General features: G+C 41.0%; 2 non-coding genes across 2 annotated transcripts; both read right to left on the bottom strand.

Moving 5' to 3' along the window:
* Window positions 1–4,927: 4,927 nt before the first annotated feature.
* On the bottom strand, window positions 4,928–5,007 carry TRNAL-UAG. Its single transcript has one exon. It is a non-coding gene; the product is annotated as a tRNA-Leu (tRNA).
* A 3,450-nt stretch (window positions 5,008–8,457) lies between these two features.
* On the bottom strand, window positions 8,458–8,537 carry TRNAL-UAG. Its single transcript has one exon. It is a non-coding gene; the product is annotated as a tRNA-Leu (tRNA).
* Window positions 8,538–13,468: the final 4,931 nt, after the last annotated feature.

Genomic DNA, 13,468 nt, shown 5'->3' with positions numbered 1-13,468 from the left:
ATTCCCTTTCTCCTTCGGTATGTTACTTTCCCGAGTGATCGTCGCTATCCGCATACCTATTTCAATCTCGTTACCGGCAAGTCTCTTTACTCGTTCCGTAATACAAGATCTCGTGACTTACACTTAGTCATATTGCTTGGAAGGCTTGTGTGTGATGTTGTATTACCGAGTGGGCCTCGAGATACATCTCTGTCACACAGAGTGACAAATCCCAGTCTTGATCCATACTAACTCAACGGACACCTTCAAAGATACCTGTAGAGCACCTTTATAGTAACCCAGTTACGTTGCGACGTTTGATGCACACAAGGTATTCCTCCGGTGTCAGTGAGTTATATGATCTCATGGTCATAGGAACAAATACTTGACACGCGGAAAACAGTAGCAATAAAACGACACGATCAATATGCTACGTTCATAGTTTGGGTCTTTTCCATCACATGATTCTCCTAATGATGTGATCCCATTATCAAGTGACAACACTTGCCTATGGTCAGGAAACCTTGACCATCTTTGATCAACGAACTAGTCAACTAGTGGCTCATTAGGGACAGTGTGTTGTCTATGTATCCACACATGTATTTGAGTTTCCAATCAATATAATTCTAGCATGGATAATAAACGATTATTATGAACAAGGAAATATAATAATAACTAATTTATTATTGCCTCTAGGGCATATTTCCAACAGTCTCCCACTTGCACTAGAGTCAGTAATCTAGTTCACATCACCATGTGATTTTAACGAATCCAACACCCATATAGTTCTGGGGTCTGATCAAGTCTTGCTCGTGAGAGAGGTTTTAGTCAACGGTTCTGAATCTTTCAGATCCGTGTGTGCTTTACAAATCTTTATGTCATCTTATAGATGCTGCTACTACGTGCTATTCGGAAATACTCCAAATATCTACTCTACTATACGATTCGTTTTACTACTCATAGTTATTCGGACTAGTGTCAAAGCTTGCATCAACGTAACCCTTTACGACGAACTCTTCAACCACCTCCATAATCGAGAAAAATTCCTTAGTCTATTAGTTACTAAGGATAACTTTGATCGTTGTTCAGTGATTCAATCCTGGATCACTCTATGTACCTCTTAACAGACTTGTGGCAAGGCACACATCAGGTGCAGTACACAGCATGGCATACTGTAGAGTCTATGGCTAAGGCATAGGGGACGACCTTCGTCCTTTCTCTTTCTTCTGCTGTGGTCGGGCTTTTGAGTCTTACTCAAATTCACACCTTACAACACAGCGAAGAACTCCTTCTTTGCTGATCTATTTTGAACTCCTTTAAAAACTCGTCAAGGCATGTATTTTGTTGAAACTTCTATTAAGCGTTTTGATCTATCTCCATAGATCTTGATGCTCAATGTTCAAGTAGCTCAATCCAGGTTTTCCTTTGAAAAAACCCTTTCAAATAACCTTTGTGCTTTATAGAAATTCTACATTACTTCCGATCAACAATATGTCAACCACATATACTTTATCAGAAATACTATAGTGCTCCCACACTCACTTCTTTGGAAATACAAGTTTCTCATAAACCTTGTACAAACCCAAAAGCTTTGATCATCTCATCTAAGCGTATATTCCAACTCCGAGATGCTTGCACCAGTCCATAAAAGGATCGTTGGAGCTTGCATACTTGTTAGTATCCTTAGGATCGACAAAACCTTCTGATTGTATCACATACAATCTTTCCTCAAGGAAACCGTCGAGGAAACAATGTTTTGACTTCCTATGTGCAATATTTCGCAAATAATGCAACAACTACTTACATAATTCCAACAGACTTTTAGCATCGCTACGAGTGAGAAAGTCACATCATAGTCAACTCTTTGATCTTGTCGAAAACATCTTTGCGACAAGTCAAGCTTTTCTTAATAGTGATTTATCACCATCATCGTATGTCTTCCTTTTAAAGATCCATCTTTACTTAATAGTATTACTACCATCAAGTAGTTCTTCCAAAGTCTACACTTTGTTTTATACATGGATCCTCTCTCGGATTTCATGGCCTCCAGCCATTTGTCGGAATCCGGGCCCACCATTGCTTCTCCATAACTCGTAGCTTCATTGTTGTTCAACAACATGACCTTCAAGACAGGGTTACCGTACCACTCTGTAGTAGTATGCGACCTTTGTCGACCTACGAGGTTTGTAGTAACTTGATCCGAAGCTCTAATGATTCCCATCATCAGCTTCCACTTCAATTGGTGTAGGCGTCACAGGAACATCTTCCAGCGCCCTGCTACACACTGGTTGAAGTGACGGTTCACTAACCTCATCAAGTTCCACCACCCTTCCACTCAATTCTTTTGAGAGAAACCTTTTCTCGAGAAAGGACCCATTTCTGGAAACAAACACTTTGCTTCCGGATCTGAGATAGGAGATGTATCCAATTGTTTTGGATATCCTATGAAGATGCATTTATTCGCTTTGTGTTCGAGCTTATCAGACTGAAACTTTCTCACATAAGCGTCGCAACCCCAAACTTTCAAGAAACGACAGCTCAGGTTTTTCCAAACTATAGTCTATACTGTGTCATCTCAACGTAAATACGCGGTGCCCTATTTAAAGTGAATGCGGTTGTCTCTAATGCATATCCCATAAACGATAGTGGTAATTCGATAAGAGACATCATAGTATGCAACATATCAAAATAGGGCGTGGCTATGACGTTCGTACACACCATCACACTATCGTGTTCTAGGTGGCATGTATTGCGAAACAATTTCCACATTGTCTTAACTGTGTACCAAAACTAGCATGGATAATAAACGATTATTATGAACAAGGAAATATGAACAGTGTGTTGTCTATGTATCCACACATGTATTTGAGTTTTCAATCAATACAATTCTAGCATGGATAATAAACAATTATTATGAACAAGGAAATATAATAATAACTAATTTATTATTGCCTCTAGGGCATATTTCCAACATTTTGACAGGTATAATTTTTTATAGTAAAAATGTGTGAATGAAAAGTTAGCAACAACATGCATCTTGATAACAGGTTGGATGGAGGATTTGCTACCGGTAGGTAACGTTAACACTCAAACTGACCTTCTGCCCAAGGTGGTTAGGTTATAGCATCTGAGCTGAAATTCAGGAAGCAGAACAGTGTCAAACAAGCCCTAAAAGAAGTAAGTGGGCAACCAATATAAGCACGGCTAGTTCCATGCGAATTCTCAGCACCATAAAGTTACGAAGTGAGAGAAAAAATGAAAGGCCGGAAAATGACAAAAATAGAGTCAATTTTTATCAGTTTACCACATACCATGGTCATTTGGGCACAAAACCACAACTTTTACACCAAATTCTAGTTCTAGGTCTGGGTTGTCGGGTTTCGGAGGTGGGTCATCCAACCTTCATGCCCACACATCTACTCAGGATGGCGTCAGTAGTCTCGACAATAAGATCTTGTGATGTTGCTTTCGGCTTCGACGTGGTCGAGGTTGGATCTCCTCGTTCGACCTTCGCCTTCTTCTCCATGGCGACAGATTGTGCTTCAAATCGCCATTTTTGCGACTCCAGGAAAGCAACATCTGGTGACGTCCCGACCATAGTTATGACAACTCCCTAACTATGGATGGGCGTGTTGAGGTACACGCTCCATGGCAAATGCAGACGGAGGTGGTTGGGGACTACTGTCGATCGAGTTGCTTGACGGCGTCATATATAGTATGACATCTACAGCTACTCCGCCCAGACCAGAGAGTACATCGCCAGTGGCACCTGATGGGTCTCCACAGCTGCTAGGTCGATGCTCCTTTGTTTGTGGTGGTGTGTGTTGTTGTGTGTTGCTGAGTTGATCTTGCGGGCGGCCACCACCTCTCAATCCTTCGTCTTCGCCTTCTGCGAAACTTTGAACATCTCGATCTGGTCCATGAGATGGTGGACAACAAAAAAAGGTGGGAGCTGGGGGTGAAGGACTGCGACAATCATAGCAAAGAGGGAGTGAAAGCATGCGAGAGTACTACCTCAGAGAGGTATGAGAGAAAATAGGATGGCAACAATCATAACGAAAAGAGAGCGAAAGCACAGGAGGGAAATTATTTTATATGGTAAATGGACCAAAAGTTTGAAGATATGTACATCCGTTTAAATTTTTGATTGATAAAACGAGTACCTTCCTTTATTAGCAGGTTAGCATGTATAGATATAGGTATAGATATAAATATAGATGAAAAACAGAAAAACGTTATTTTATGAGAGGCTGCTTCATGGATTTACAAAAACAGGAAAAGGAAAGGGTGCTAAATAGTTGGGAAAATGATAAGTATTAATTAGTACTAATAATTCATAAAAACACTAGTTTAGTGTTTTCCCTTAATTAACTAAGGTCCTGTTTGGAACCATAATAGATTATGATAATCTGGATTATGAAGATAGATTATATAATCTGGTTTATAAAAATAATCTAGGTGGACATGTTTGGAGGCCAGATTATATAAACTGTAATTCAGGTTTTACATTGCATAATGACATGTCTCTCCTTTTGGTTTTTTTTAAAAGAGGAGGGTGTTGAGGTGGCAGGAATGTAAGTATCTTCAACTTTACAAGGGTAATGGGTCATTTGCAGTTCATAATCTGATTTTAGCTGGGGTAGAGTAGATTGTGAGTTTTTAATAATCTGTCCATCTAGTTTTTATAATCTACACCATAATATGTCCTGTTTGGAGACAGAATAGATTATAAAAACTAGATTATATAATTTGAGTGGTTCCAAACAAGGCCTAAGTACTAATAAAATTAAAAATTATGGGTGTCTTGAAAATTTTCCATGAGCCTATCTCTAAGCATGATTTAGTGGAGTTTTACAAAATATTGTTCCACGCCTACATCCATGGACTTGCAAAATGACAAAAAAAACACCTGAAAAGAGAAGAAAAAAAATAAAAAAAATAAAAAGTATGACAGCTGTGGGATTTGAACCCACGCCCTTTCGGACCAGAGCCTAAATCTGGCGCCTTAGACCACTCGGCCAAACTGTCTTGGTGATTAAGTATCCACGTTCTCTCTTATAGTATATAATCACGATTAGCACTCTATTTAACACAGCTTTCCGAACGATGAGAGCATCTTGCAGAGTAACGATGGAACTGATGGATAACGATCGCCCTCCAAGTAAATTGATAACTAAGTCATCAGGGAAACGCGAGTCACTTGACTTGAGCTGTTTTGATGGTTACGATTTGAAATATATCCTATTACACTTCTCTGTGGTTAACACCTGAAGACGGGGCAATGCTAAACTTACTAGACTAATTACGCATGTTTACATAAAAATCAAGGTGGAGGATTAGGATTGGTGTTTAGGGGAGGGAGGAGCCCACCCCCTGAAAATCAGGGGGAAGACTCCTAGCGCCACCAAGCTCGGTCACACCACATTCCCTCTTCTCCCTTGTCGTCGCCGGAGGGCACCGCCTAGGTTTGTCATCGCTCTCACCGGATTGGCTGGGAGCGTCGGACGTCCTAACTTCGCGTGGGCGTGGGCCTCGCCATGGCGCGTGGCAGGACGACCGCTAGCTTTCGATGGTGGAGCGGATGCAAGGTGGCGGGGCGACGGTGGGTGTATTGAAGGCGGGCAAACTGCTCTGGTCGGGAGGCATGGCACCGATCTGACGGTTGTGTGCTCCTGATTTAGCGATGGATGCACGGCGGTGGTGATGTTCTGCCTTTCGTCCTTCAGTTTCGCCCATGTCGGGCCCTGGGTCAACGGGCTAAAGAAGGGCCCACTCCAGTGTGGTGGTGGTCGGCGGTAGTATGCTCCCCCGTTGGTGTTGGTCATTGTGATGAGTATCGTGGGGATGATTCTAATAATAGAAGATAGGTAGGAGAAGGGAGCATCATCTATCAAGGTGCAAACGGGTGACACTGAGGAATTTTACCAGGCCTCACGGAAGAGTAATTAACAAGCCATGTGGCTTGTGCTCATGGAGATGTTCTTTCTCTATGTGTGGATATGAGATTACACTGTATGAGGGGAAGAGAAAGGGAAAAAATGAGAGAGAGAATGAGAGTGTTCCTTGTCACGGTGAAGGAGGATGGCTTATATAGATTGCACCGTGCCCTTTCATATTTTTTTTGTTACATGGGTATTAAGATGATTCATTAACTAGTAGCTCCATCATAAAAAGTAACCGACGTAGTAAAGCTAGTAAGGCCTATGCCAATGGGATTTCTTAGCACGGTTTCATAAGTAATTTGTCCATGTATCACACTATTTAATGAATCATCATAGGCAAAAATAGCTAATTTTCCAATCATATACATGCACGAGTACCATATCATTAAATTTAGATACAATCTCTAATAGACAATGCGTTGGACAAGTAGGTTCTTAAATTTTTAATGCTCCTACGATACCGTGTTAAGAAACAATGCATTGTCACATGCCTAAAGTGAGTCATGATAAAGGCCGTGATGCTTTAAATGCTTCTCATGCCCGTTTTGCTTCACATCTTTGAATAGTTTATATGCATGAGCAACTGTAAACTTCTTTCTAAAAAAAATGGAAACTACCGTCCAGTTGACCAGATGTACTTACTCGTTCAAGTGAATTGGTATTGCTCGGATGATTTATTTTGAAGGGCGTGACAGTCAGACGGGTACTATGCGTTAAGACTCCAATAGAATATGATTCCTCAAACGTTTGTAAGCCTAGCCTTTAGTGGGTGACCTCATCATTATCCCCCGAATCTGTGAGGATTTCTTGGGATGGATTTGTTGTAGGCAGAACAGGTATGAGTAAACACGAGGACTTCATCACTTTGACAAATTCGTTTAGAAAAAAATTTAGACAGATTCTTAGAGTTAATATCTCTAACGAGTTCGAGGATAAGGGTTAATTGCAAGTACAAGTTTGGTGATATGCGTTCCTCTCTCGGAACAGGCTGACTAGTGATCTGACTGGGGATATATCATAAAATCGAAGTGATGATATGGAGATTTGTCGGGATCTTGCCGGGTTAGTTTTGGAGATAGTAGAGTCTCTCCGAACACCTGTGGGAGCATGCATCCCGGTAGTCCGGACACGTCATCAATGGGAGAGCTCCTTTGTCGCAGTTGCGGTTCACTTGACACTACTACAGGAAAGCCTGGCTATGGCAATGCAAAAAAGGTCTAGCTATGGCATTGCAAAAAAGGCATTGCTGGCGGTGTTGCAAAAAAGGCCTTGCGACATCCCGACGCCACCAATATGATGTCACCGTTAAAAATAGTGGTGCCATTAGAATCCAACACCCTTTTGTATCATATTGGCGAAATTCCTAAGTATTTGAAACTTTGATCCACATTGAATATTTCGATAGATCTAGCAGCCTAAAATGGGACATATTAAGTGTTAAAAATATGATGAAACAAAAATAAATCAATGTTTCACCAAAACATTGGCAACTCTCTAGACATTCCCTTCAAAAAGAAACATAGCGCGAGACAATTCCCGAGCAACACAATGCAATTATATAGCAATCACACATATATCCATCACACAACCATCCATATCATCATGCATGTAATCAGTGAATAGTTTTGCGACATCATTATTAGTGGCTTCCCGAACGTATCCAGCGCCACCACTACTATATGTATTTGTGGCTCGAGGGCTACTAACGGTGTCCTTACAAGGGGTACCTTGAGCCACCAAAGGTCGGCCTGAGCAATCCGGCCATGGGCCCGTGCCCCTACCCGGTCCCACCCTGACATCTGGCATGTAGCCCTCCCGCTTACTTTTAAGGTGATGACCCATAAATGTAGAGAGTCTATCGTAGCAATTTCAATAAGTATGAGTGAGAAACCCAAAGTTTCACTGTAAAAGATGTAAAGATAATGCTTCACTTAAATGAATGCTTTCTGACAAAAAGTAACACCAGTAGTGGACCAATTATCATGCTTTTCAGGAAATAAATTCATCATTTCTAGTTTTTGTTTCAGTGAATACATTTGCTTTGTGCAATAATCTATAAAACATGGCTATCTGTGTTGCTGAAAATCTAAATGGAGCACCTTACACTGAGCACGTGTAACATTCATCAGCAGAGTTTCCCAAGTAATGAGTTGACCACCTACCTTTCCCGCACCTATATAACTGTTTTTTGACTGCAAAAAATATTGAATATATTTAGATTGGCTTTCCTAGGTGAACAGAGGCACACAAATCATGACAGTTGCTTAGGCTGGTCCGAAGAGGATTTTAAAAGTCTCTTTCGAAGTTAATTTGAAGAAATGTGTTTCTAATGGGTTTATTTTAATTTCTCACATGTTTGTTTTCATTGAAATCCTTCCTCCATGGTCAAATAAGGGAGAATGGAGCCATTGTAATTGAAGTTTTCTAGTCTAGAGTGCACCTAGAATATTTTTGTAAATAAAGAATGTTGCTTTAAAAATAAAACTAGTTTATACGAAATAATTGAAAAAAAAGGTTATATCTCAAAAGGAAAAATTGACAGCTGTGGGATTTGAACCCACGCCCTTTCGGACCAGAGCCTAAATCTGGCGCCTTAGACCACTCGGCCAAACTGTCTTAGTGATTATTTAAATATAAGGACTTAGTGTTATAAGATAAACAGAACACTATATAAATGTGCATTCCAATTTATCTGTTTATTGAGGGGAATGGACATTGCAATTGCAGCTATACCTTGTTACATATACTAAATATTTTGTCAACAACAAAAAAGTGTTGCTATGAGTGCCCTAGTAATTCGAACCTATCCATGCAAAAATTGATAATTCACATGCCAAAATCGACTTACTTTTCACATTGTTGCCATTGTCAACCTCTAAAACTATTAAGTGTGTACACATATTTTTCTTCAGGGCATCTTTCCGAATGATGATATTAATTACAAATTTATTTATTTTGCGAGGAATTGTGAAATGGTGGAATATATGGATAATGATAGGCATTCAAATAATTGAAAACCAATCAGAGACTTCATAGTGTGATGTGCAACATTATTAGAGCAATAGGCTGTTTTGATGGATACGGTTTGATGTTTAGGACCCTCTAGATCCGCCGTACACATAATTTTTTTGTGAGACATGTTCATCTTTTTAGAGTGCATTTTTATCCATTAGGTCTTCATTTGTTTTCACTCAAGTCCTTGTTGTGTAACAAAATTATGGAGAAAATAGCCATTACTATCAGTGAGTTCAAAGAAAGGGGGTGTGTTCTTAACTGTGTCATTTTGACTCCCAGCTGATGGCTCTATAGTTATTTTTTAAATCAAAACATATCTTTACAAATAGATGTGTAGTACTCCCTCCGTCCGGTGAAAAGTGTACATATAGATATTTTAGAACAAATTATGAAATGGAGTAAAAAATGTATTGGAAAGGTGCAAGCCACCATCTGTCTCCTCTTTAATTATCCAACCCCCAATGAGCTAAGTGCATGTAAAAATTAAGAAGATTATGTGTATAATATTATTGGTCTTGATTACCGTGTGATGAAAGAGAAGCATTTCTTCCTACTTTAAAGTGCATTGGAAAGATAAAAGTACACTCTTATGTGGATAAATTTTAAAGCCAAACGTACACTCTTCACCGGGCGGAGGAGTATGTATTTACAATTTCTTAGCAACATAAATTTTTGGACGCATATTTTCAGATTTTTTTTGTTTTGAAAAAACCCGGTCTTCTTTAAATGAACTCATCGGAGTCCGAGTGGCTATTGTGATCTTCCAATGTGTTCGTGGCTACAGCGCACAATACATAGAATATTTTTGTGGTCCTAAAATATTGTTGTAAATGTACTTTTCCTTCAAAAGCAAACGTAATTAATATGAAATTATTGGAATGAAAGAATAAAGTGGGCTTAAAAAGGTTATGGCTTGAATAATTTCTCTAGGTCGATCAAAGCATGATGGTTAAGAGTCTCTAGATCTGTTGCAAGTTGTGTCTTTTATGTTGGTAGTAGAAGTAGATGTGACAAGTATATTCTCGGTTTTGAGGCGTTAGCAAATGATACAAGGGACCCTTTCCTCCACCAAATCTAGATCTCACGCAAACAAGGGAGTAAGTTTGGCTTCAGGAGCATGCGCTAAACAAAACCTACTCATTCCCATTCACTTGTTAGCACCATGCTTCAAGTGATAATTTTTAACCCATAAGTGAAACTAAAATAAGATGATGGCTATCAACCATCTCTCCAGGTAAAGAATAGTCACTAACATGATCTTGGTTTCTCGCCTCCATGAAGAAAGCCATGTCTTGTGCCCTATTCTTCTTATTATTCCATATCTTCTGGACTAATGCCACATGTTGGTTGATGTCCCCTCTCCCTCGGATCTTTCACAAAGTAAACTTCACAAACTTCCATGCATATTGTCACCTTGGCATCCCACTGTTCATAAATTGGACACTTCTCCATTGTGACATACCATGCAGTAGCCATGCTTCTTTTTGAGCGCTTCTTGGACTCCTATAGTCTCCAACAAGGTGACCCTTCTTGGCACAGTTGAAGAACTCGCATCTCTTATTTCTCTTATCTATCAGCTACTAATGATCGTCTTCTCTTTTCCTTTGAGCCTCCCTGGGTAGTCCTTCTCTTTTGAGCGCCACATTTCACCTCTTGTCCACTTCTCCTTTGTTACTTCTTGTTGAAATTTGGAGGTGGGCTTTAGGCCCATTAGAGAATTTCAGAAAAATCTCCAAGGGCCCATGTAGGTGGTGGCATGACAAGGTGGTGGGAGTTTAGTCCCACCCCGCTAGTGGAGGAGAGTTTGGACCCCTTTATAAGGGTCTCTCTTCCACATGCTATTGGAGAGTGAGAAGAGAAGGTGCCTTGAACTGCTGCTGCCGCCGGCGACTCCGTCCCGTTTATCGCGTATATGGTCGACGGGAGAGCAGGCCTCCGAAACCATTAGTCTAGTCAATGCCATGCTAGTTATTATTTCGTGGATTAATATACTCGGAAAATTGCTTATTTACTCAACAATCCAAAAACCTAATGTCTGGTTGATGCATATTTACATATGCATGTTGCCAAGGACTTGCGGGAGGCGCTCGAATCTAAATTCGGGGCCACCGATGCTGGGAGTGAGATGTATGTTATGGAGCAGTTCCACGATTACAATATGGTTGACAACCGTTCTGTATTGGAACAAGCTCATGAGATAATATGCATAGCTAAGGAACTTGAGGTTCTTAAGTGCAATTTGCCGGGCAAGTTTGTCGCGGGCTGTATAATTGCTAAGCTCCCTAATTCCTGGAGGAACTTTGCTACTACTCTGAAACATCAGAGGCGTGAGTTCTCAGTAGAGGACATCATCGGCCATATGAGTGTTGAGCAGAACTCGAGAGCAAAGGACTCCAATGGAAAAGCGGTGGAAAGCTCTTCTGCTGCCAATATGGTACATCAGAGGAACTTCAATTCTCACAAGCCCAAGGGAAAGAACTCTGTCCAACAGAATACCGACTTCAAGAAGAAGGGGAAGAAGCCCTTCAAGAAGAATAAGAAGGGAGATGGCTGCTATACTTGTGGTTCAGAGGAACATTGGGCGAACAAATGCCCAAACAAGTACAAGAAGCCGGCGCAGGACTCCAAGTCTGCAAACATGATTGTGGGCAACAATGAAAGTGGTGCATCTGGGTACGGTAATTTACTTACTGTATTTACAGTTTGTCAGTCCACCGATTGGTGGGTGGACACGGGTGCAAATATTCATGTGTGTGCTGACTTATCATTGTTCTCTTCTTATCAGGCCACCGGTCGCGGGTCCGTATTGATGGGGAATGGCGCGAGTGCTTCTGTTCTTGGTGTTGGCACGGTCGGTCTGAAGTTTACTTCGGGAAGGATCGTGCAGCTGAAGAACGTGCAGCATGTCCCCGCCATCAAGAAGAATCTCGTTAGTAGCTCCCTTCTGTGTAGAGAAGGTTTTAAGTTGGTGTTCGAGTCTAATAAAGTAGTAGTTACGAAATATGGACTTTTCGTTGGAAAAGGTTATGAATGCGGAGGTCTGTTCCGCCTTTCTCTAGCAGATTTTGGTAATGAAGTCGTGAACAATATTCATTCGAGTGTTAATGAATCTGAAGTTTGGCATTCACGTCTTTGTCACATAAGTTTCGGTGTTATGTCGCTGCTAGCAAAACTGAATTTAATCCCAACTTTCACTTTAGCCAAAGGTTCTAAGTGCCACTCGTGTGTGCAAGCAAAGCAACCTCGCAAGCCTCACAAGGCTGCAGAGGAGAGACACTTGGCACCATTAGAACTCATACATTCTGATCTTTGTGAGATGAATGGTGTGTTGACTAAAGGTGGAAAGAAATACTTCATGACATTGATAGATGATTCCACTAGATTTTGCTATGTGTATCTGTTAAATACTAAAGATGAGGCTCTACACTACTTTAAAATCTATAAGGCAGAAGTTGAGAATCAACTTGAAAAGAAAACTAAACGAGTTCGGTCTGATCGTGGTGGAGAGTAATTCTCAAACGAATTTGATTCATTTTGTGCGGAACACGGCATTATTCATGAGAGGACGCCTCCCTATTCACCCCAGTCAAACGGGGTTGCCGAGCAGAAAAACCATACTCTAACTGATTTGGTTAACGCCATGTTAGATACATCGGGTTTATCCAAGGCATGGTGGGGGGAGGCTATATTGACCGCGTGTCATGTCCTGAATAAAGTTCCTACAAAAGATAATGAGGTCACTCCCTACGAGGAGTGGTCGAAGAGAAGGACGACACTCTCGTACTTACGTACTTGGGGTTGCTTGGCGAAAGTCAATGTACCGATCCCCAAGAAGAGTAAGCTTGGACCAAAGACTGTGGATTGCGTTAATTTGGGATACGCTAAGAATAGTGTAGGCTATAGATTTCTAGTAGTGAAATCTGAGGTACCTGACATGAAGGTCGGTACAATAATGGAGTCGAGGGATGTTACATTCTTTGAGGATATATTTCCCATGAGACATATGCAAAGCACTTCTAGACAGGAATCTGAGATAACTCCTGAGCCTGCCATTCCTATGGAATATTATGAACAAACACATGATGAAAATCCTGAGGAGGATGACGAGGAAGCCCGTGGTAGGGGCAAGAGACAAAGGACTGCAAAGACCTTTGGTGATGATTTCTTCGTATACCTCGTGGATGATAATCCCACTTCTATTTCAGAAGCGTATGCTTCTCCAGATGCTGATTACTGGAAAGCTGCGGTCCGTAGCGAGATGGATTCCATCATGGCTAACGGGACATGGGAAATCACTGATCGTCCCTATGGTTGCAAACCATTGGGATGCAAGTGGGTGTTCAAAAAGAAGCTTAGGCCCGATGGTACGATTGAAAAGTACAAGGCTAGGCTTGTGGCCAAGGGCTATGCCCAGAAAGAAGAGGAAGATTTCTTCGATACTTATTCACCTGTGGCTAGACTGACCACCATTAGAGTACTACTCTCATTGGCGGCCTCTCATGGTCTTCTCGTTCATCAAATGGACGTTAAGA

This window comes from Hordeum vulgare, chromosome 3H (genome assembly GCF_904849725.1).
Source record: "Hordeum vulgare subsp. vulgare chromosome 3H, MorexV3_pseudomolecules_assembly, whole genome shotgun sequence".
In the NCBI taxonomy this organism is placed as follows: domain Eukaryota; kingdom Viridiplantae; phylum Streptophyta; class Magnoliopsida; order Poales; family Poaceae; genus Hordeum; species Hordeum vulgare.
Note: the sequence above shows the minus strand (reverse complement) of the source record. Positions and strands in the feature narration are given on the sequence as shown.